This window comes from Jaculus jaculus, chromosome 11, assembly GCF_020740685.1.
Source record: "Jaculus jaculus isolate mJacJac1 chromosome 11, mJacJac1.mat.Y.cur, whole genome shotgun sequence".
Lineage (NCBI taxonomy): Eukaryota > Metazoa > Chordata > Mammalia > Rodentia > Dipodidae > Jaculus > Jaculus jaculus.
This window is the reverse complement of record NC_059112.1, coordinates 24,480,393-24,505,194: the sequence shown is the minus strand read 5'-3', so window position 1 is coordinate 24,505,194 and position 24,802 is coordinate 24,480,393. Positions and strand designations below refer to the sequence as shown.

At 44.0% G+C, this 24,802-nt stretch overlaps 1 protein-coding gene across 2 annotated transcripts in view; it reads right to left on the bottom strand.

Moving 5' to 3' along the window:
• Positions 1-24,347, bottom strand: part of Rbm47 (RNA binding motif protein 47) — an 88,139-nt gene extending 63,792 nt beyond the window's left edge. For both annotated transcript variants that reach the window (XM_004658666.2, XM_045130341.1), the window contains exon 1: positions 24,278-24,347. The gene's annotated coding sequence lies outside the window, so the exon portion shown is untranslated. The remainder of the gene's footprint in view (positions 1-24,277) is intronic.
• Between the last annotated feature and the right edge of the window lie 455 nt (positions 24,348-24,802).

Below are 24,802 nucleotides of genomic sequence, written 5' to 3'. Positions count from 1 at the left end.
AAATGACAAGATCTGGCTTGCATGAGAGACTGCCTCCTGGTAGATAAGGTGGAAGAGCAACAGAGAAGGACACCCAGTGTCCTCCCTTGGCCTCTGCCTGTGTGCCAACTGGGCGCACACTCATAAACACAACACACATGTGTGTGTGCAAATAAATAAATACCTATCCACCCTGAGACTACATAGTGCATTCCAGGTCAGCCTGGACTAGAGTGAGACCCTACCTTGAACCGCCCCCCTCCAAAATAATAAATAAATAAAAACTTCAAAAACATAGGTGACTGGAGAGATGGCTTAGCATTTAAGGCGTTTGCTTGCAAAGCCAAAGGATCCCGGTTCAATTCTCCAAAACCCAAGTAAGCCAGAGCACACAGGGTGGCATGCATCTGGAGTTTGTTTGCAGTGGCTACAGGCCCTGGCAAGCCCCTTTTCTCTCTCTCTCTCTCCCCCTCTCCTTCTCCCTTTCCCTCTTTCTCTCTCAAGTAAATAAAAAATAAATTTTAAACAATAAAATAATAATAATAATAATAGGGCCGGAGAGATGGCGCTTCCCTGCAGAGACTAATGACCCAGGTTCAAATCTCCAGTGCTCATGTAAAACGAGATGCATAATGTGGCACACGTGTCCAGAGTTCGTTTGCAGTGGCTGGAGGCCCTGGAGTGCTCATTCTCTGTCTCTCTTCTCTCTCTGCTTGAAAATAAATCAGTAAAAACATTTTATAGGTAAAATAAGAATAAGCCAGATATGGTGGCGCATGCCTTTAACCCCAACACTTGGGAGGCAGAGGTAGGAGGACCACTGTGAGTTCGAGGCCACCCTGAGACTACATAGCAAATTCTAGGTCAGCCTGGGTTAGAGTGAGACCCTACTTTGAAAAGCCGAAAATAAACAAATAAGTAAAAATAAAATAAAATAAAATTAGCCAGTGTGGTTGTACACGCCTTTGTTTGATCCCAGCACTTGGGAGGCAGAAGAAGGAGGATCACTGTGGGTTTGAGGCCAACCTGGGACTACAGAGTAAGTTTCGGTTCAGCCTGGGCTAGACACTTTACTTCAAATACATAAATACATAAATAAATGAAAATAAAATTAAAACTAGTAAGCTCAACAAGGTTGTATAGGACTAAGCCAACAGGAAAAAAAAATCAATTGTATTTCTACACATAAGCAGAACATAATCCAAAAGATAAAATTAACCAGCAAGTCATTTACAATAGCATCAGAAACAACACAATACTGCAAAAAGTACATATCATTGTTAAAAGATGAGCTAGAATAAGTAAAAAGGCGCCTCAGGTGCAAGGATGAATACGTGTAAAGATGGTAACACTCCTCAACCTGATCAAGAGTCATCATAATCATAACCCCAGTCAAAACTTCACGGCTGTGGGCTGGAGAGATGGCTTAGCGGTTAAGCACTTGCCTGTGAAGCCTAAGGACCCCGGTTCGAGGCTCGCTTCCCCAGGTCCCACGTTAGCCAGATGCACAAGGGGGCGCACGCGTCTGGAGTTCGTTTTCAGTGGCTGGAGGCCCTGGCGCGCCCATTCTCTTTTCTCTCTCTATCTGCCTCTTTCTCTCTGTGTCACTATCAAATAAATAAAAATAAAGTAAAATAAAATAAAATAAAAAACTTCATGGCTGGAGATGTCTAAGGCAAGTCCCAGGCGGCACATGTGTCTGGAGTTCATTTGCAGTGGGTAGAGGCCCTGGTGTACCCGTTCTTTCTCTCCTCTTTCTCTATCTCTCTCTCAAAAAAAAAAAAAAAAATCAGCTTCTGTGTGAAGAAATTGTCAAGGTGATCCCAAAATTCATATGCAAACTCAAAGGGCCCAGATCAGTCAACACAAGCTTGAGAAAAAGGAAGGGGAGCCAGGCGTGGTGGCACACGCCTTTAATCCCAGCACTCGGGAGGCAGAGGACTGCTGTGAGCTCGAGGCCACCCTAAGAATACAAAGTGAATTCCAAGTCAGCCTGGGCTGGAGTGAGACCCTACCTTGAAAAAAAAAAGAAAAGAAAAAAGGGGAAACTCAAGCTCTAAGAATTCCCAATTTTAAACATTATTGCAATGTGCATAAAAGAAGACCAGGAAGGAGGTACATGGTGGCTCACAGCGACACAGCACTTGACACCTGCTGGCATGGCTTCCATCGAAAGGTAGATTAATAATGATAAACGTTGACACAGATGTAAAAATTACATTTATGCACTGCTGCCACACACAGAAAATGGTGCAGCCACTTTCAAAACTGCTGTCAGTTCCTCAAAAGGTTGGAAAGTGGGTTATCATATGACAAAGAAGTTCTCTTCCCAAGTATTGACCCAAGAAAGAGTCACGACCTCCCCAGAAGTACAAAGACTCGGAGCAGCATTGCAACGGCTCAAAAGCAGAAACAACCCAAGCGCTCATCACCCATGAATAAATGTACGGATAACTTAAATGTGGTCTGTTCATACAGTGGAATACTGTTTTGCAATAAAAAGCAACGAAAGCCAGGCATGGTGGTACAAGCCTTCCATCCCAGCACTCGGGAGACAGAGGTAGGAGTTTGAGGCCAGCCTGGGACTACAGAGTGAGCTGTAGATCAATCAGCTAGGCTACAGTGAAATCCTACCTAGAAAAAAAAAGAAAAAAAGAAAAAAAAAGAAAGAGCAACAAAGTATTGATATATGTTACAACAAGGATAACCCTTAAAAATACAACACAGGGGCTGGAGGGATGGCTTAGGGGTTAAGGCATTTGCCTGCAAAGCCAAAGGACCCAGGTTCGATTCCCCAGAACACATGTTAGCCAGATGCACAAGGGGGCACATGCGTCTGGATTTTGTTTATAGTGGCTGAAGGCCTTGGCGTGCCCATTCTCTCTCTCTCCTTTCTCCCTCTTTCTCTGTCAAATAAATAAATAAATACAGCACAGCTGGCCGTGGTGGGAGGCAGAGGTAGGAGGATAGATATGAGTTCAGGGCCACCCTAAGACTACATAGTGAATTCCAGGTCAGCCTGGGCTACAGCTAGACCCTTACCTCAAAAAAAAAAAAAAAATGGGGGATGGAGGGACTAGAGATATTGCTTAGTGGTTAAGGCACTTGCCTGCAAAGCCTAAGGACCTGGGCTCAATTGCCAAGTACCCACATAAACCCAGATGCACAAGGTGATGCATGCATCTGGAGCTCATTTACAGTAGCTAGAAGCCCTGGCATGCCCATTTTTTCCTCTCTCGCTTTTTCTTTCTCAAATAAATAAATATTTAAAAATATAACATGAGGGCTGGAGAGATGGCTCAGAGGTTAAAATATCTGTAAAACCTGATGGCCCAGGTTCAATTCCCTGGTTACCACATAAAGCCAGACGCATAAAATGGGATATGCATCTGGAGTTTGTGTGCAATAGCAAAAGGAGCAAGAGCCCATGGCATGCCCATTCTCTCTCTTTCTCCCTCCCCCCACCCAGATAATTAAAATATATGAATATGAGCTGAGCTGGAGAGATGGCTTAGCGGTTAAGGTGCTTGCCTGCAAAGTCAAAGGATCCCTAAATGCTTCTCTTGCATCTCACCTTTCCCACCATTGTTTTCAAAGAACAGAGCTCAGGCATGCTGTTGTGGGAACCTAAAGGTTGGGGTTCCATACACTTCAATTTTATCTCACACTAACGGTACATGCAAACCTTCACCAAATAGAGAAGGGTTTTTGTTTTGTTTTATCTGCTTTATGAGGCAGGGTCTGGAATTCGTGGCAATCCTCTTACCTCAGCCTCCCAAATGCTAGCATTAAAGGCATGACCCACCACTCCACTCCTGAACTGGTTTTCACAATACTTTTAGGTCTGTCTGGGTCGATGGCTGAGTATTTCAGCTCTGTTATTCTCACAGTGAACAGTGAATAGCAATATAAGAAGAGGCTTTCTCCGGCCCCGTTCCAGTAGCACTACCTGGGAGGCCTGTCCCTTGTGGTGCCTGTATGAATGCGTCTTAGACTGAGAATGAGAGCCCGGGGTCAGCGCATTGCTACAAGGAGCAATGGATAATTGGCCACTCATACCAGCAACCACCCTCATCTTCTTCCTTCAGCCCTCCTCACTTCCTCTCTCACCACCCAATAGCTGCTCCAATATTCCCAAGATACTGACCAGAGCAAACAAAGACAGAAAGCAAATAGGCTCTGGAGTCTGGTTAAGGTGAGTTCAAATGCTAGTCTTATCCCTTGTCGCTTAGTAACCTGAGTGAGCCTCAGATGTCAAATCTGGCTGACAATGATCCCAAAATCCAAAATGTTAAGAACCATTTCAAAAGTCCCTACTGTGAGCTGGGTGCTGAGGGCACACGACTCAGTCAGACATGGGCTCTGCCTGAGAGGAGACAGCGAGGCGTGAATGGACAATAGATACACACTGGTATTCATAATAGCAGGCACCGAGGAGTAGGTGGTGTTGAATTCTCAATTCTCCTAATGGTGGAGGAGGAGGAACGGGCTCTCCGGGGTTACTAAAACAACTCCCCAAGACTTGTGGCACACGGCAACTACTCAGAGTGTGTGTGAGGTTCTTTTCCCACAAGAATCCCTACGAATTCAGAAGGAAATAATTACACATTCTGGGAGATGGCTCAGCAGACACAGGCACTTGCTTGCAAAGCCTGCTGAGCCACTCATTCGCCAGCCACTCATGGGAAGCTGGACAGGCATTTGTTTGCGGTAGCAAGAGACTCAGGTGTGCTGCACGCACACGTGCACATATACGCACACACACACGCTCAGGCACACATGCACACACACATGCAGATAAGTTACATGTTCTGATTAGCAAAGGGAGAAACTGGAAAAGCAGCTGGCTTCTCTGGACAGGATCATTAAGGGCTAACTCTGCAAAAGAAGCTGGACATCAGTTTCCATATCTCTTTCATCCCATCAATGACAATAATGAGAAATGTACGAATTATAATAAATGTGTATTACAACAAATTAGTGTGGATGTCCTGGGATTGATACTGTGAACTTTGGAGTTGGAGAGATGGCTCAGCAGTTAAGGCACTTGCCTGTAAAGCCCAATCAATGACTAGGGTTCAATTCCCCAGTAGCCACATAAAGCCAGATGCACAAAGTTGTGGAATGTATCCAGAGTTCATTTGCAGTGGCTAGAGGCCCTGGCTCAATCTCTCCCCCTCTGCTTGCAAATAAATTTTTTTTTTTAATTGTGAACTTCAATTATTCTAGCTCTGCTACATAAAGACGTGGTAAAATGGTCAACAAGTCCTTGGCTCCTCAGTTGACGGGTTTGTTGACCCTCCTCTCTTTGCCTTTGGAACAAAGCAACGAGGTGATAGTAACACACATTCTTTCCTGATCAAACTTCTGTTTTATTCTGTGAAATTCAGGAACTAGTCACTTGTGTATGGGCTTCCCCTAGGTGATAATGTCTCTCAGCAGAGGCAAGTCAAGCACTGTGTCCTCAGAGCACAAATGTACTGAAATGATGACCTTGCCTTGGTGAGATAAAGAAGAGAATCAAAGAAGTTACCTGGTACCAATCTCTGGCCTCTATACACATATACATTTGCATATACACTTGTGCACTTATGCTCACGTGCATGAATACCACACACACACACACACACACACGCACGCACGCACGCACGCACGCGCGCACACACACACACACACACACACACACACACACAGAAATTATAAAACCTCTGAAAGAGAACATTTTGACCGGGGCTCCTTCCTTCATCTCAGGAGATCAAAGGATGTAACCCAAAAAAGAAAGAAAGAAAGAAAGAAAGAAAGAAAGAAAGAAAGAAAGAAAGAAAGAGAGAGAAAGAGAAAGAAAAAAGAAAACTTGCTTGTCTATATAGACATCTAAGCAAATTCTCCAAACATTACCATTGTTTGGTCAGTTCTGACACTCTCAAAAATGGCCACCAGCAATGTCTAAGACAATCACCTTGTTTTCTTCTACACACCAGTGATTATAGCTATCAGGTCTAAATATTTACTGTGGGTCAGGCTGTACTTAGCACCTAACTTACACAACCTCTAATATTTACAAACACACACCTTGGAAAATAGTTCCATTCTCATTTTGAGCACATGAAAGGCAGAAATGAGCCGGGCATGGTAGCGTATGCCTTTAATCCCAGCACTCAGGAGGCAGAGGTAGGAGGATCGCTGTGACTTTGAGGCCACTCTGAGACTCCATAGTGAATTCCAGGTCAGTCTGGCCTACAGTAAGACTCTACCTTGGAACCCCCCACCCCCCCAAAAAAAAAAACTTAAAGGAAATGGATCACAGCATATGAGTCTTGCACATTAATAAGAAGATTTTCAAATATGACATTTGCTTAAGTTTTAGGGTGTTCAAAAACAGTATGGAGAAATGTGATTGGACTGTTTATTGAGATTCTTCTCTTCCTATAAACTCTACAGAGGAATAGTTACAACCTCACAATCATATCTATTTAATCATTCCTTCTGTTGTTCCCAAGCACTCTGAACCTCTCTCTATATATACATATGTGTGTGTGTGTGTGTGTGTGTGTGTGTGTGTAATTTTTCTTTATTTCTTTCTTTGAGAGAGAAAGGGAGAGAGAGAGAAAGAGAGAGAGAGTGAGGGAGAGAATCACCAGGGCCTCCAATGGCTGCAAACAAACTCCAGACGCACGTGTCATCTTGGGTCCTGGGGAATCAAACCTGGGTCCTTTGGCTTTGCAGGCAAGTGCCTTAACCCTTAAGTCATCTCTCCAGCCCTTTTTTTTTTGTTTGTTTTTGAGGTAGGGTCTCACTCTAGCACAGGCTAACCTGGAATTCACTATGGAGTCTCAGGGTGGCCTTGAACTCATGGCAATCCTCCTACCTCTGCCTCCTGAGTGCTGAGATTAAAGGCATGTGCCACCACGCCCGGCTCAACACTGAACCTTATTAAAGCAAACCGTATGCTGTGTTACATTACATAGTGAGATTATAATGTTCTTGAGGCGGAGAATTTTGCATTCATTCATTCGCTCGTTCATTCATGTGCTGAGTACTGTGCTTCACCTTGAGTGAGCCAGGATAACACACTTAGGACTGACGCCCATCACCCCACGCTTCTGTGCTGTGACCACCTTCCAGGCCAAAGGGTGCTTGCCATTCCTGGCTGTGTCCCCAGAGCTTGACATAAACTTGCGAAACTCGTGATGAACTGAACTGCGTGCCTCCAGCTTTCTAAGCCAACCTCGTGTCCTGATGAGCAACTTCTCAAAGCAAAAGAGCTCCGAGATAGCAGCGGGGCTAAGACTAAGGAGCAGATTCCTTTCCACAGACCGGGGTTCATGTAAAACTCCTCTTATGATCACCTCCAAATCAATTCAAACTCCAACTGGAGCAGGGTGAAATGGCACAGACCTATAATCTCAACACTTGAGAGGTTGAGGCAGGAGAATCACTGTGCCTCTGTGGCTAGCCTGGGCTACATAATGAGTCCCAGAATAGCCTGGGCTACAGAGAGGCCCTGTCTCAGAAACTCAAATAAGAACAATAACAAAACCATACTGTCAGGATGCAGATTTCCTTTGTAAAATGAAACTGATTCTAGTTTTAGTTGTTACTAGAAAATTTAAAAGTATACTTTAATACATCAGAATGAATTACAAACATCTATAGGACTTATAGTGGTTGTCATTCATATCATATCAGAGAAGATATTCTATTCATTAACTCATGCATGCATTCATTCAAAAAATATATGTGCTTTGTGACTGGAGGCCCTGGCGCACCCATTCTCTCTCTCTGTATCTGCCTCTTTCTCTCTGTCTGTCACTCTCAAATAAATAATAAACAAAAACAGTTTTTTTTAAATATGTGGTTTGATGTCCCTCTTTGTAAGTTTTATAGTAGTATCACAAGCCCCCTCAAACATTTTAATATAAAGGCAACACAAACCCCTAAACCAACTTTGATGGGGGAGTGCAGGATTTCAAAGCTACCAGGTATGTATTATGAATTCTAACAGTTCTGGTTGTGGCATTAACAAATATAATCAATAAAATATTAGCCCAGTTAAACCTAAAGAACATGGCTTAGTTTTTTTTTTTTTTTTTTTTTTTTTTTAGGTAGGGTCTCACTCTGGTCCAGGCTGACCTGGAATTAACTCTGTAGTCTCAGGGTGGCCTTGAACTCATGGTGATCCTCCTACCTCTGCCTCCCAAGTGCTGGGATTAAAGGCGTGCACCACCACGCCCGGCGAACATGGCTTAGTTTTGTATTAAATCAACTGACTGCAATTCAAACCAGTTCAGGTAGGTAGACCTTTCTGTGATAACCAGGTAACAGGTCAACTTCTGACTTACCAAATGAATTCGAAAATAGCTTACCCTACCTAACAAATTCTTTACTTACAAAGTCATGTACCACTGAATTCTCTAGGCTTCTTCAATATAATTAAAACAACTGGGGCTAGAGAGATTGCTGAGCAGTTAAGACACTTGCCTGCAAAGCCCAAGGATACTGGTTTGATTCCCCGGTATCCATATAAACTACGTGCAAAAGGTGGCACATGTGTTTGGAGGCCTTGGTGCACCCATTCTCTCTCTCTCCCTCTACACACACACACACACACACACACACACACACACACACACACACACACCCCTAGCTGCCTCTTTCTCTCACTCTCTCAAATAAATAAGTAAATAAAATATTTTTTAAAAACTGGGTTACCAGAATTCACCCCCCCCCTTTTTTTCAAGGTAGGGTCTCACTTTAGCCCAGGCTAACCTGGAATTCACTATGTAATTTCAGAGTGGCTTCCAACTCCTATCTCTGCTGGGATTAAAGGCATGTGCCACCAGGTAGGCTTCAGAATTCTCTCTCTCTCTCTCTCTCTCTTTTTTTTTTTTTTTTTGTTTTTGGAGGTAGGATCTCACTCTAGCTCAGACTGACCTGGAATTCACTACGTAATCTCAGTCTCAGGGTGGCCTCAAATTCATGGCGATCCTCCTACCTTTGCCTCCTGAGTGCTGGGATTTACATGTGTGGTGGTTTGATTCAGGTGTTCCCCAAAAACTTAGGTGTTCTAAATGCTAGGTTCCCAGCTGATGAAGATTTGGGAATTAATACCTCCTGGAGGCAGTGTATTGTTGGGGGTGGGCTTATGGGAGTTATAGCCAGTTTCCCCTTGCCAGTGTTTGGCACACCCTCCTGTTGCTATGGCCCACCTTATGTTGGCCAGGGGGTGATGTCCACCCTCTGCTCATGCCGTCGTTTTCCCCTGCCAACGTGGAGCTTCCCCTCGAGCCTGTAAGCCAAAATAAATCCCTTTTTCCCAGAAGCTGCTCTTGGTTGGGTGATTTCTACCAGCAATGCGAACCGGACGTGTGTCACCAGGCTCGGCTCATCATTTTTTTAAAAAAAAATATTATTTACTTATTTGCAAGCAGAGAGAACAAGAGAGAGACAGACAGAGAGAATGGGCACCCCAGGACCTCCAGCCAGTGCAAACGAACTCTGGATGCATGTACCACTTTGTGCATCAGGCTTTACATGGGTACTAGGAAACTGAACTTGAGTCATTAAGCTTCGCAGGCAAGCGCCTTAACCACTAAGCTTTCTCTCCAGCCCGCCAGGATTCCTTTTAATTACAGCCAGTGACAGTTCCCCCACAGGAAACAGAGCGGCTTTTACATGATGTCTTGTACTCAGGGTTCACTTATGAATCCAAAGCTCTAAGTTTAAAGAAATGTCTGTGAGACAATATTTAAACTGGCCTCTGGCAACGATTACAGCATCCTTTGTTCAATTCCACATCAAAAAATAACTGTAAAACATGAGCTGGAGAGATGACTTAGTGGTTAAGCGCTTGCCTGTGAAGCCTAAGGACCCCGGTTCGAGGCTTGATTCCCCAGGACCCACGTTAGCCAGATGCACAAGGGGGCGCACGCGTCTGGAGTTCGTTTGCAGTGGCTGGAGGCCTTCTCTCTCTGTCTGTCGCTCTCAAATAAATAAACAAAAAATTAAAAAAAAAACAAACGTAAAACAAGAGATGCTACTCGGCTGAAGCTTTAACTCAAGAGTCCAAACACCACATAGATGATCGACTGATGGTTTTACGTATCGCAAAATAAAAGTGGGAAAACACTTCTGGCTTTAATGTGAACGTGATCTAAACTTAATCTTCCCCACTGCAGCTTGAGACTGGATCACATGTAAAAACGTGATGATAATGGTTAGAATGAGGCAGGATGGCAAAGAAGATCTAGAAAGCAGCGGAAGAGGAGTGACATGCAAAGTGACACAGCTTCGTTTCCCACATTGTCAGACCCAGGAAGCATGTAATGGAGGTCAGTGGTACCCAGGAGAACTGACTCAGACATTGTGTCTACACCACTCCAGGCAGACAGTAGCCAAAAAGCAAGTGCTACTGAACGCTTGACATGTGTTTAGCAACATCAAGGATCTGCCTGGAGAGATGGCTTAGTGGTTAAGGCACTTGCCTGCAAAGCCAAAGGACCCAGGTTTGATTCCCTAGGTGCCACATAAGCCAAATGCACAAGGTGGCATATGCATCTGGAGTTCATCTGCAGTGGCTAAAGGTCCTGGCATGCCCATTCTCTCTCTATATATATCTGCCCCTTTCTGTCTCTCTTTCAAATAAATAAATAAATGGTATTTTAAAAGTTAAAAAAAAAATCAAGGATCTAGCTGGGCATGGTGGTGCACGCCTTTAATCCCAGCACACGGGAGGCAGAGGCAGGAGGACAGCCATGAGTTAGAGACCACCCTGAGACTACAGAGTGAATTCCTCGTCAGCTTGGGCTAGAGTGACACCCTATCTCGGGAAAAAAAAAAAAAAAATCAAGGACCTGAATTACTGAGTTTTTTATTTGTTTGTTTTGTTTTTGAAGGTAGGGTCTCACTCTAGCCCAGGCTAACCTGGAATTCACTCTGTAGTCTCAGGGTGGCCTCGAATTTAAGGCGATCCTCCCACCTCTGCCTCCTGACTGCTGGAATTAAAGGCATGCGGCACCACACCCAGCCAATTACTGACTTCTTTTAACTTGATGTTATTAGATTGAAATAGCTGAAAGCCATGTGGCTATTGGTCACCATATTGGACAACACAATACAGCGGTGGCCCTGGACAGAAGACGAGAGAGTATGGGCAGAGCTGTCTTGAAGAACAGCGCATAGTCTCTGATCAATGCCTACTTCATGCCAATGGTGACAGGATTGCATGCCTTAGAGTGCACTCCTAAAATGGTCAGTTGACTTCTCTCAAGCTTTATAGATGATCACATGAGATACAAAGCAGGGTAGGTCCAGTGATCTTGTCAGTCCTAGATTTGCCTCACCAGAGACATCATGTTCTTCCTGACCCCCACATTAACCAGCCACATAGTCACTTCCACCGGCTTCACACATGCACCAGCCTGTGGGAACCTTACTATGCACACGTGCATGTGTGCACTTGTGAGCTCTTCTCTCCCTCCCTCCCACCTCAGAAATTATCACCCACAACAAAAACCCTGATGTTGAGCCAGGCGTGGTGGCGCATGCCTTTAATCCCAGCACTGCAGAGGCTGAGGTGGGAGAGTTGCTGTGAGTTTGAGGCCAGCCTGGGACTACAGATTGAGTTCCAGGTCAGCCTGGGCTAGAGTGAAACACTACCTCAAAAAAAAAAAAAAAAAAACACCCAAAACCAAAAACACAAACCAGGGGCTGGAGAGATGGCTTAACAGTTAAGGCACTTGACTGTGAAGCCTAAGGGCCCAGGTTCGATTCCCCAGTACCCATATAAGCCAAATGCATAAGGTGACACATGTCCTTGGCGTTTGCTTGCAGTGGCTAGAGGCACTGGTGTGCCCTCCCTCCTTCCCTCTCTCTCTCTCTCTTACTCACTATCTGCCTCCTTCTCTCTCAAATAAATAATTAAATAAAATGTTTAAAAAATGTAAAAAAAAAAACACACAAATAAGAAAACATCTGATGTTAGTCACTCACCAGAATAAATTTACATGAAAATCAAATTTGGGTAATTTAGAACCATTTCTTTTTAAAAATATTTTATTTTTATTTATTTATTTGTTTGATAGAAAGAGGGAGAGAGAGAAAATGGATGTGCTAGGTCCTTTAGCCACTGCAAATGAACTCCAGATGCATGTACCACCGTGTGCATCTGGCTTATGTGAGTCCTGGGGAATTGAACCTGTGTCCTTTGGCTTTGCAGGTAAGCACCTTAACCACTAAGCCACCCTTTCAGCCCTAGAACCACTTCTGATATAAATGTGTGAAGTAAGCCTGGCCACCTCATGTCTTGGGTTATGAGGATGGACCTTCCATGTTGGACAAACCATCTGCTACTTTGTAATCATGTCAACATATTCCCCATGGCAAATTTGATATGTTCTTGTTACCTTGTCCAGAAAAAGGACTATGGCATTTCATTCAATGAAATCAATCCTGGTCAGTATTGAAGGGAAATCAGGCATGAGGAGGAAGTGAAGGGAACCGCCTGAATGTTGCTAAGAAATGTTTTGACCCAGCTAACACCACGTTTCCCCCAGCTGTTGGCAGGGAGGGTGGCTGCACGTGAATCAAAACCCTTTACAGGGTTGGGGAAGACTGCTCAGTGAGCGACAGTTCTTGCTGGGCAAGCATGAGGGCCTGAGTTTGAGCTGGGCATGAATGCCCATGCCTGTAACCCTAATGCTGAGGTGGGTAGAGACAGCATGATCCGTGGGGCTCCCTGGCCAGCCAGTCTAACTGGAAAACAGGGAGCTCCGGGCTCAGTGAGAGACTGTCCAAAAAATAAGGCAGAAGAATAGAAGCCGACACCAGAGGACACCTAATGTCTTCCTCTGGCCTCTGCACACATGCGCACTGGGTGAGCAAGTGTATACACCACACACACGCAACCACACAAATCACAAACACACACCAAAAGAAGGGAGGGAGGGAAGGAGGGAGGAAGGAAGGAAGGAAGGAATTGATAGTACAGGACTTGAAGACAGTACGTTGAGCCTGGACATAGGGTGGTGTCAGATGGACAGCGGATTCTGCCCGCGAGGTGGCCTCAAAGCAGAAGGCGGCCACAGAGGTTTGGCTGGAGCTGATGGTGAGCGGGTGGTGAGCAGTAAGGAGAGAAAATGATCTCCAGATCTTGGGTGGGATGATTACACACGAGTGGTAACTTGCAGGCTTGCCTTTGAGGGGAGAGCAGAGTGGAAGGGAAGCAGTGGATATGGTAATGTCAGTAAAGAAAAGATTGGCTGGAGAGATGGCTTAGTGGTTAAGCGCTTGCCTATGAAGCCCAAGAACCCCAGTTCGAGGCTCAATTCCCCAGGACCAACGTTAGCCAGATGCACAAGGGGGCGCATGCATCTGGAGTTCATTGGCAGTGGCTGGAGGCCCTGGTGCACTATTCTCTCTCTCTCCCTGCTTCTTTCTGTCTTTGTCTGTCGCTCTCAAATAAATTTAAAAAATAAACAAAAAAATTAAAAAAAAAAAAAAAAGAAAAGGTAAAGAGAAGACTGGAGAGATGGCTCAGCGGTTAAGGTGTCTGCTTGCAAAGCCCAATACCCTGAGTTGGATTCCTCAGTGACAGTTGCACAGGGTGACGTGTACATCTGGGGTTTGTTTGCAGTGGCAAGAGGCCATGGTGCAACCATTCTGTCTGTCTGTTTGTCTGTTTCTCTTTCTCTCCTTACAAATCAACAAAAATAATTTTTAAATATATGTTTATTTATTTGTTTGCAAGCAGAGAGAGATAGAAGAGAGACAGACAGAGAGAATGGGTGTGCCAGGGCCTACAAACTGCAAACCAGCCACTGCAAATGAACTCCAAATGCATATGCCACTTTGTGCTTCTGGCTTTACATGGGTACTGGGGAACTAAACTCAAGTTGTTATGCTCTGAAGGCAAGTGCCTTAACTGCTGAGCCATCTCTCCAGCCCAATAACAGATATTAAAAAAAAAAAAAGAATTTGGTTTGCAAAGCCTAATGACCCAGGTTCGATACTCCAGGTTCCATGTAAGCTGGATGCACAAAGTAGCACATGTGTCCAGAGTTCGTTTGCAGTGGCTAGAGGCTCTGGTGCACCCATTCTTTCTCTCTTTCAAATAAAAATAATTAAAATAGTAAAAGAAAGAAAGAAAAAGAAAGAGTTTGAAACCTAGGCATGGAGGCTCACATTTTTAATCCCAGCACTTGGGAGGCAGAGGTTGGAGGATCGCTGTGAGTTCGAGGCCACCCTGAGACTACATAGTGAATTCCAGTCTGGGCTAGAGTGAGACCCTACCTCAAAAAATAAAACAAACAAACAAACAAACAAAAAATATATATATACATACACGCACGCATAATCAACAGGGTATTAAATAATCACACACCTTTAATCCTAGCACTTGGGAGGCAGAGGTAGGAAGATCACCATAAGTTCGAGGCCCAGCCTGGGACTACAGTGTGAGTACCAGTGTGTGGTAGCCTAGGCTACCACAAAAAAAATTTTTTTTAAAGCCAGGCATGGTGGCCCTTGGAAGGCAGAGGTAGGAGGATCGCCATGAGTTCAAGGCCACCACGAAACTACATAGTGAATTCCAGGTCAGCCTGGGCAAGAGTGAGACCCTACCTCGAAAACAAAAACAAAATTAATCAATTAGGAAGAATAGTCTTGAAAAATCTTTCTTCACCAAAAAATATAGCCATTCATTTAACTTGACCACCTGTCTACTCAAATCCCCCATTGGCCGCAATGTTCATATGGCTCAGAAGTTGGCCAATAACACATTCTTTTAAAAAAATTTTTTTTTGTTTATTTTATTTATTTATTTGAGAGCTACAGACAGAAAGAGAAAGAGGCAGAAAGAGAGAGAGAGAATGAATGGGCACGCCAGGGCTTCCAGCCACTGCTAATGAACTCCAGACACGTGCGCCCCCTTGTGCATCTGGCTAATGTGGGTCCTGGGGAATCGAGCCTCGAACCAGGGTCCTTAGGCTTCAGAAGCAAGCACTTAACTGCTAGGCCAATCTCTCCAGCCCCAGATTCTTTTTTTTTTTTTTTTTTTTCTCGAGGTAGGGTCTCACTCTAGCCCAGGCTGACCTGGAATTCACTATGTAGTCTCAGGGTGGCCTCGAATTCATGGCAGATCCTCCTACCTTTGCCTTACAAGTGCTGGGATTAGAGGCATGAGCCACCACAGCAGGCAAATAACAGATTCTTAACCAAGGACTGTGTTTAGGGAGGACCAAGGTCAGACACTTCAGAGGAATTGTGAAAAATGAAGATGGCTGCTTAATAGGGGCTGGAGAAGGCTCAGGAGTAAGGGTGCATTCCATGCAAACATGAGGACCTAAGACCACCTGAGTTCGGTTCCCCAGCACCCATGTAAACACAGCCACGCATCTCCTCAGTCCGGTGGGGGACCGAGACTGAAAAAACTGCTGGGTTTGCAAAAACAGCAAGCCCCGGAAGCAGTTTGAGTCTCTGTCTTAAGCAAACACATGGACACCCAATGTTCTCTGGATTCTACCCGTGCAAGGAATGTGTGTTTCTACACACACACACACCCCAGATACTACACACAGGCACCTGCCAAATGCTCTACCACTGAGCAACAGCCCCATTCCAAGACCTGAAGCTGACAGCAAGTATCTTTTACATTTATTTATTTGCAAGCAGACAGACAGAGAAGAGAGATAGACATAGAGAATGGGCATGCCAGGGCCTCCAGCCACTGCAAACAAATTTGCAGGTGCACGTGCCCTTTTATGCATTACTCAGGCACTGGGGAATCAAACCAGGGTCGTTAGGTTTTGCAAGTAACTGCCTTAACTGCTGAGCCTTCTTGCCCCAGCTTTCTGACAGCTGGAATTATAGGCATGAGTCACCAGGCCTAACTAAGAGTATTTAAAAAAACAATGCCAGACTAGTATTCACAAGCCAGAAGCTCCTGATATTCAATTTCTCTATATAATAATGATACAATAGCGAAATCCATATTATTTCCTAGAATAAAAAAAAAATCAACTGTATAAACAATCGATTGCCAGCTCGCACAGCAGCAAGCATGACAAGTGTCCCAGGTCACATTTGCCTGGGGGTAAATCCACTCCCTGATCCCCAGACTACGTTCTTTCTTTTTTTTTGTTTTGTTTTGTTTTGTTTTGTTTTGTTTTGTTTTGTTTTGTTTTTCGAGGTAGGGTCTCACTCTGGCTCAGGCTGACCTGGAATTCACTATGTAGTCTCAGGGTGGCCTCGAACTCTCAGCAATTCTCCTACCTCTGCCTCCCGAGTGCTGGGATTAAAGGCGTGCGCCACCACGCCCGGCCAGACTACGTTCTTTCAACAGAGGGCACTTCCTGCTCACTTTTTTCTATTAAATTATATTTAATTTTAAATGCTAAATGTAAATTTCAAGTTCTTACTCGGCAATTTAGGTCGCAGTTAAGCACTTCATCAACTAAGCGAGATCTAGTCAATCCCGGAGGTCCATGTGTCTGTCACCTTTACTACGCATTACTTTTTCTAACATATTTATCGTCAAACAAAAGTGCTGAATATTAGTTAAAAAAACAAACCAAGAGAACAACACTTGTGAGGCTGAGACAGGAGGATCACAATTCTGAGGCCAGCCTGGGCTGCATAGCAGGTTCCTGGGCTGTCACCAAAAAAAAAAAAAAAAAAAAATTAAAAATTGGGCCTAGTAGCTAACTCCTATAACCCTAGCACTTATAAAGACTTGAGGCTGAGGTGGAAGGGTCACCATGAGTTCAGGGGCAGCCTGGGGCAACAGAGTGAGCTAGACATCAGCCTGGGCTAGAGTGAAAGACTGCCTCAAAAATGAAAAAAAGAAGCTGGGCGTGGTGGCCCACACTTTTAATCCCAGCACTCGGGAGACAGAGATAGGAGGATCACCATGAGTTTGAGGCCACCCTAGACTACATAGTGAATTCTAGGTCAGCCAGAGTTAGAGTGAGACTCTACCTTGAAAAACAAAAACAAACAAACAAAAAAAAAAAAAAGAGAGAGAGAGAGAGAGAGAAAGAGAGGGGGAAGGAGGAAGGAAGTGGAAGGGAAGGGAGACAAGAAAAGAGTAGGCAGCTAAGCTTCTTCCTTTGGTTTCACAATAAAAATCCATTTGGGTTAAGGTGCTTGCCTGCAAAGCCAAAGGACTCATGTTCAGTTCCCCAGTATCTACGTAAAAAGCCAGATACACAAGGTGGCACATGTGTCTAGAGTTTGTTTGCAAGGCTATGGGGCCTTGCCAGTTCATTGTCTCCCTTCTTCTCTCTCTCTCAAATAAATAAATAAATAAACTATTAAAAAAAAAAACAGGAGCCGGGCGTGGTGGCGCATGCCTTTAATCCCAGCACTCGGGAGGCAGAGGTAGGAGGATCGCTGTGAGTTCGAGGCCACCCTGAGACTCCATAGTGAATTCCAGGTCAGCCTGGGCTAGAGTGAGACCCTACCTCGAAAAACAAAAAACAAAAAACAAAACAAAACAAAAAAAAACAGAAATACAAAACAAAAATTATAATAAATAAATAAGAATCCATTTTATAGGCTGGAGAGATGGCTCAGCTATTAAAGGCCTTGCCTGCAAAGGCTAAGGACCGAGGTTCAATTCCTTAGTACCCACATAAAGCCCAATGCACAAGATGGCACATGTGTCTGGAGTTCTTTTATAGTGGCTAGAGGCCCTGGCATGGCCATTCTCAATTCTCTCCCACCCCCATCTATGTCTGCCTCTTTCCCATTCAAACAAATACATAAAAATATGTTTAAAAATCCATTTTAGTAGAAAAGCAGAATGAAAGATGTATTTATTATTTATTTACTGTTCAAAGTCCAAGTTCAAATTTACAACTGACATAGAGCAGGCTCTCATTTAAAGGTGGGCTAATTTCAGGGTTAAGGTTTCACAATCCTTAAAAGGGAGGTGGGGGAGCAATATTCAGTCTCCTGGATTCACAATGAAGAGTCCAGCTCATTCATGTGCGAAGCTTCCTTCCAGGAAAGCTGAATGGAAGGAAATTGAAGAGAAACTAGTTGGAGAGAAGAGATTTGGTGGAGAGGGGATGTGGGAGGAGGAAAGGTAGGTTGGGTGGGCAAGGATTATGATCATGATATATTGTCTATATCTATGGAAGCTATTAATTAAAAGTTAAAAAAAAAAATAAGCTGGGCGTGGTAGCACACGCCTTTAGCCCCAGCACTCAGGAGGCAGAGGTAGGAGGATCACAGTGAGTTCGAGACCAGCCTGAGACTCCATAGTGAATTCCAGGTCAGCCTGGACTAGTTGCAAGATGGCACCTCAAAAAAAAAAACAAAAATAGGGGGCTGGAGAGATGGCTTAGCGGTTAAGCGCTTGCCTGTGAAGCCTAAGGACCCCGGTTCGAGGCTCGGTTCCCCAGGTCCCACGTTAGCCAGATGCACAAGGGGGCGCACGCGTCTGGAGTTCGTTTGCAGAGGCTGGAAGCCCTGGCGCGCCCATTCTCTCTCTCTCCCTCTACCTGTCTTTCTCTCTGTGTCTGTCTCTCTCAAATAAATAAATAAAATAAAATAAAAAACAAAAAAAACAAAAATAAAAATAAATAAAAAGGGCTGGAGAGGTTGCTTAGCAGTTAAGGCATTTGCCTGCAAAGTCAAAGGACCCTGGTTTGATTCCCCAGGACCCATGTAAATCAGATGCACAAGGGGCACGCACATGTGTCTGGAGTTCATTTGCGATGCCTGGACGCCCTGGCATGCCCATTCTCTCTGTCTCTCTTCTAGCTCTATCTCTCTCTGCTTGCAAATAAATAATAATAATAATAAAAATAAAAATGAATAAAAGGTTTAAAAATAAAAAGTATTAAAACACTGAATCTAACCTAGTATATGTCTTTGTCTAGTTATAAAGAAAATACCTATTTATCAGGAGGGTGTGGGAAGTTAAGAACTGTGAACAATTTGTTTAAGGCCTCCTCATTGATTTCAACTCTAATGGAGCAGACATGAAAAGACATTGCTTTCTGCCCGGTAGGGGGATGACATGGGAATGAGTAGAAAGGCAGGCTCTGACATTTACTAAACCATGTGGCTTTGTACAAATCCCTTGACCTCAAAGTACCTCAGTTTCCCCATTTGTAAGAGGGTAAATGATTCCTAGCTAGCAGAGTTGTCTGAGAACTGGGGTGATACACCATACAAAGAGCTTGCTATAATGCTTGCTTGACACGTAGTAAGCACACAGTAAACTGTGTGACTGGAGAAGCTATCCCAGACCACAGTGGTTGGAAGAGCTGTCATTAGTAGCTGCCTGAGTTCACTACACTCTGCCCGGGTGGCCATGCTGGCCAGTGGGAAGATGGACAATGGAGGTCAGCTCTTTCCTTCACCAGATAATTGATCACAATTTTCTCTATTTTAACTTTTTCATGTATAAGATGCACATGTTTATTATCACAGGACTTTTAAAAAAAGTAAATAATGAAAATAATTTCAGAAAGTATTTTTAGGTACACAAACATAAAGAATTAACCCTGTTGCAAAGAATGTAGGCACAGCCGGGCATGGTGGCACACGCCTTTAACTCCAACACTCGGGAGGCAGAGGTAGGAGGACAGACGTGAGTTTGAGGCCAGTCTGAGATTACATAGTGAATTCCAGGTCAGCCTCAGCTAGAGTGAGACCCTACTGACCAACTGACCATACTGAAATGACCAACTGACCACACAAGCTTATATAATATTAATGTAAATATTCAAAACATAACCCCTTTCACATGCAATTAGAAAAAGAAAAGATATTGTGAGGATCCATGCTCCTTTTTGTTCTACCAAGTGAAGGACACTCCAGGTCAATTTCTGATAACATTTCCCCAGTATGTTTTTGTTGGTTTTGTTTTTGTTTTGAGATAGGATCTCATGAATCCCAGGCTGGCCTCAAACTCACAGTGCATCTGAGAATGACCTTGAACTCCTGAGGGCCCTGCGTCCACATCCGAGTGATGGGATCATACGAGTGGGCACCATGCCCAGTTGATGTGGTACTAGAGATCAAATCCAGAGCTTTGTGCATGCGAGACAAGCATTCCACCAGCTGAGCTACATCCCCAGCTCCCCAAGACTCATTTTTGATTGTATGTCTTTGGAAAATGGAAATTTTAGGAAGGTAATACTGGAACGTTGGGCCCTCAATTCTGCTCTCATCCAAGATGGGCAGTTCAGACTGAAACTAACCGCCACTAAGGGACCTCGCAAGACCTTTTGTGAGTTAGCCTGGTAAGCACATTCTCAAATTCCACCTTCAAGCACATAGTCTTTGGCCCCCAGGAAATTTCTCACCAATTTGGACTAGAAAGTCACCTAGCTTTCTACTGATTATATTTCTTAAGCAGACAAACTGAAATCTGATCTTAGAAAAACAAACAAACAAGCAAAAAACCTCAAAAGCCCAGTGTGGTGGTTCATGCCTTTAATCCGAGCACTCGGTAGGAGAACTGCTGTGAGTTCAAGGCCATCCTGAGATTACAAAGTGAATTTCAGGTCAGCCTGGGTTAGAGTGAGACCCTACCTTGAAAAACAAAAAACAAAACAAAACAAAAAAAAGCCCCTCAAAAATTATTGAATATGGGTTTTAGATTATAGAATGCATATATGAAAATTAAAATCCATAAGCTAAACAAACAAAAAAGTCCTATTTTCGGAACAAACAAATTATGAGTGTGTGTGGGGAGGTAAATTAGGGGGTGGGGGGAGTCAGGCCAAAGGCTAACTTTCCAACAGTGGATCTATATAATCTACACTATTAAATGACAGCTGAGTCGGGCTGTGGTGCAGATCAGTGGCAGAATGCTTGGCTCGCATGCTTCCAGAAGCCCTGGGATCAACCCCTAGTGCTAATGGGGAGAAGAAAGGATGGGTCTTAGAAAACAGAGGTGGCAGAGAATGGTTCTGCCAGGGCAAGAACTGCTCTCAGATGTCACTTGACAATTTCTGTGTGCACTTGTGAAGTCACGTAACTTTTCTCAGTGTGTAAAACAGTGACGGTTGCCTCCTGGGGTGATTGCTTCAGTTAAATAAATGGCCCATGCAGAGCACTGAGCAAACACTCCCAGAAACAGGCTCTCCTTCTGCCCTATCAGGAGATAACATTTCTATCCCACCCTTTATGAGGTCACTTAAATTTAAATTGCTAGCACACACGGGGAATGACTTTCAGCTTCGGCACTCATAGGATCTCATGGAGTCTCATTTGGCCTTGAAAGCTATGAAGTGGAGGACAACCTTGAACTTCTGATCTTTCCCATTCTACCTCTGAAATGCTGCCATTATAGGAACGGGCCGCCACACTCAAGTTTTGTGTGGTGCTGGGGTCTGGACCCAAGGCTTCATACATGAGCTTTACCAACAGAGCACCATTCTCGGCTTTTGCCATATGCTCTCTTGTTCAATTCCTGAAAATTTCTTTTCTTTAAAAATTTTGTTTATTTTTATTTATTTGAGGATGACAGACGGAACCGAGCCTTGAACCAGGGTCCTTAGGCTTCACAGGCAAGTGCTTAACCACTAAGCCATCTCTCCAGCCCCAATTCCTGAAAATTTCTTAAACTGTGGTCTAGTCTTACAAAGCAATAATGAGCAGGAAACAATGAATAAATTATAGCTACAGAGAACTATACGGCTACTACAGTCACAGCAAGGGAGAAAAGCCAAAAGCATATACTGTAGGACTCCGTTTTTAGAAATTCAATAATAGCTAGACCTAAATATGTGATGATCTACAATGGTAATGTAGAGGTAGGAAGAACTAATGCTTAGGAACTGAAGAGGGAAGCCAGGCGCGGTGGTGCATGCCTGTAATCTCAGAATTGAGGAGCGTGAAGTAGGTCTGCCTTATAAGTTCAAGGTCAGCCTAGGCTACAGCGTTCCAGACCAGCGAAGGGTACGGAGTGAGACCCTGTCTCAGAAGACAAAGATACAAGCAGAACTGAGGTGAGAACCTAGCCCAGAATGAGCCCTAAATAATTTACTGAATGAGTGAATGAATGAATGAATGAATGGTCATTAGTCTAGCAAAGATGCAGACTGAGAACCAGAAATGTTGCTGAAAGCCATATAACGAAGAGTCAACTGGGTGGCTGAGGCAGGAGGATTGCTGTAAAATGGAGGTGAGCCTGAGCTACCCATTAAGTTCAGGTCAGCCTGAGCTACATTGTGAGGCCCAGGAAGGAAGGAAGGGAGGATGAGTAAGCTCTATATGGCAATGCACACCTATAATTCTAGCACTTGAAGACTGTCTTGTCTATTCAAGGTCAGCCTGGACTATATACAGACTTGCTTGCCCCACCCCAAGAAAAAGAATAACCAGTAATCTAATAACAACCTTTGTAGAGGGACATTACTGAATGAAATGCCTTACAAGCCAACTTCACATGAAGGCATTATCGTCTGACATTAAACACCAACATTTTGTAAACTCCATAGACGAGACCAAGTCATTTGGGGTTGGACTGCATGCTCAACTTGATCCATCAACAAAGCACAACGAGATCATAACAACCCTGAACAGCGGGTGAATTAACCTTTGGTGATCTCACTTTCTTACAATTCCACACGGATTCCCGGAGGTGGATCGCACAGGAACCAAATATGCCACATGCTTACTGTCTTGTGTTTTGTACTGTATTTCTCCAATGAAATAAAGGCAAAACAAGGAATAATAGGCCCATGATGACTATCTAAAATTGACGGCGTTTCGTCAGACCTCTTCCCCCGAGCCTTTCTCTGTTCTCCAAAGGACACTTCAGACTTCACCCGACCTTAGAGCGTCTGGCATGGGTGCGTAGGCTCCTCGGCTGGCCAAGTCTGCATTTTCAGATTTACGTGGTATTTAAGAAGGTCAAGCAAGCAAGATGCTTATGCAATCTAGGTGCACCTATGTGACAGTTTTAATCCTGCTTTCAAAATCTTAAAGGGGATAAGAAAAGGTGAATTCACTTGTCTAATGTTACGTAACCGCCGAGTGTTCTAGGCAGTGAAATGTCTTGCTACTGCACTCAATTTTCTGCTCCACACATAAAAAGGTCTCCCTCCGATCTGTCATCCCTCCCCAGAACTGTGTCCTTCACCCCCACAACTGTTAGTCCTATCTATCTACCTGAACGCACAAAAATCTACACGGAAGTTATAGCATAAGGAAGCATTCTATGTGTTTAAAACAGTCGCTCTCTCCCAGCCACTTTACAATGACTGGAAACTTATCACAGGACCCCCCCACACACACACACCCCTTGGTTTCATTCTGAAGCATCGTCTGGCAGAAATAACCCCCAGTCTCCTTGCAGAATGAATGAGTTTTCAAACTTCACTATCACTACCATATGGCTAAAAAAATGCCACATGTATTTTGTTCTCCAAAACTGCTTTTTGGAGCTAATAGGTTTTTTTTATAGATCTTTCAACTTACCATTTTAGATTTTAGGCACAATAACATAGCAACAGGTATTTGTACCCAGCATGACTGAGACAACTGATTGATAGTAAATAGCTAAGGCTCTGACTTTACCACATACACTCATATTTTCTACCAACACACACACACAAACAAGCCCCTCATACTATAAAGACTTAATATTCCCAAGGAATATTTATTCACCAGTCTCCAAAGCCTATACCAGCACATAAAAAGTCACCCTTAAAACTGCTGGCCTGTACAAACACAGATTTGACGATAAGATACTGTCTTTCAGGCTGACCTTTAATTTGTTGTTATCTTGTCTGAATTTAACAGAAGAGGGTGAGGGGGTGGAAATAAGGAGAACATTTAGAAGCATTTTCATGAAGCCAGATCCATCATTTACAAAACCTTTAAAGAGAATGAGTCACCGGGCAAACGGAGGTACGAGGCACAAGGTGACATTTGTCCTCACGGAATCCTGGCGCCTGGCTCCCAATATGCCCTGCTAAAGTCCACAGCAAAATTTTGGGGGACAAGGAGGTTCTTTTGTATTTTTTTTACCTCCCTCATCAAGACACAGGCACCCCTCTAGTAAAATCAAAAACATTTGTTAAAATAGAAGGTTACAATTCTCCTAGGACCATGAGTCTGTCTGTCTCTCTCTCTCTCTCTCTCTCTCTCTCTCTCTCTCTCTCTCACACACACACACACACACACACAAAGAATTTCCAAAGAAATTCCTTTTGCTTGCAACCAACCCACATGGTTCCCCCCTCACCATCCCTGCCCCCTCTGCAGACAGGACCCCAAATTGTATGCAATCATGACTTTAAATATTAATAAATACTGAAGTATGAAAAAGTACCTGCCAAACACCTGGCGCTCTCTTTTTCCTGCTCGCCCTCTTCCTACCCACGCTCTGGCAACGGAATGCCCTTCAAAACCATGGCTCAGTGCTTTTGGTAAATGTTTTACGAGACACTAAACAGCCTTGCGTCCCACCCTCAGAGCAAACACCATTGAGAGAACACAATATAATGGAAGATATCGTGTGATGTACAATAATGTCAATGAACAAGAAGACTGTTCTACACTTCCCTCTCAGGGGCGGAAAAAAAATCCCAAATTTGAAGTGTGGGGGGGGGGAAGGGGGGGAGTAAGCAGGAAGGACTTCTAGAAATGAACCTGACACTGGGAGCCTTAGAGTTTTTGTTGTGTTTGGTGTTGAAGGTGGCATTATGATAAGCTCATTGTTTTAATCCCCCCAGCAAGTCTTGGCTTGCCAAACTGAAAAGGTGTCAAAACCAAGAGGTAATAAAGGGTAGGAAATCGGCAAGAAGCAACCATACATCTACCAGGCAGTCATGGGCAAAAATGCGAGGGGAAAATT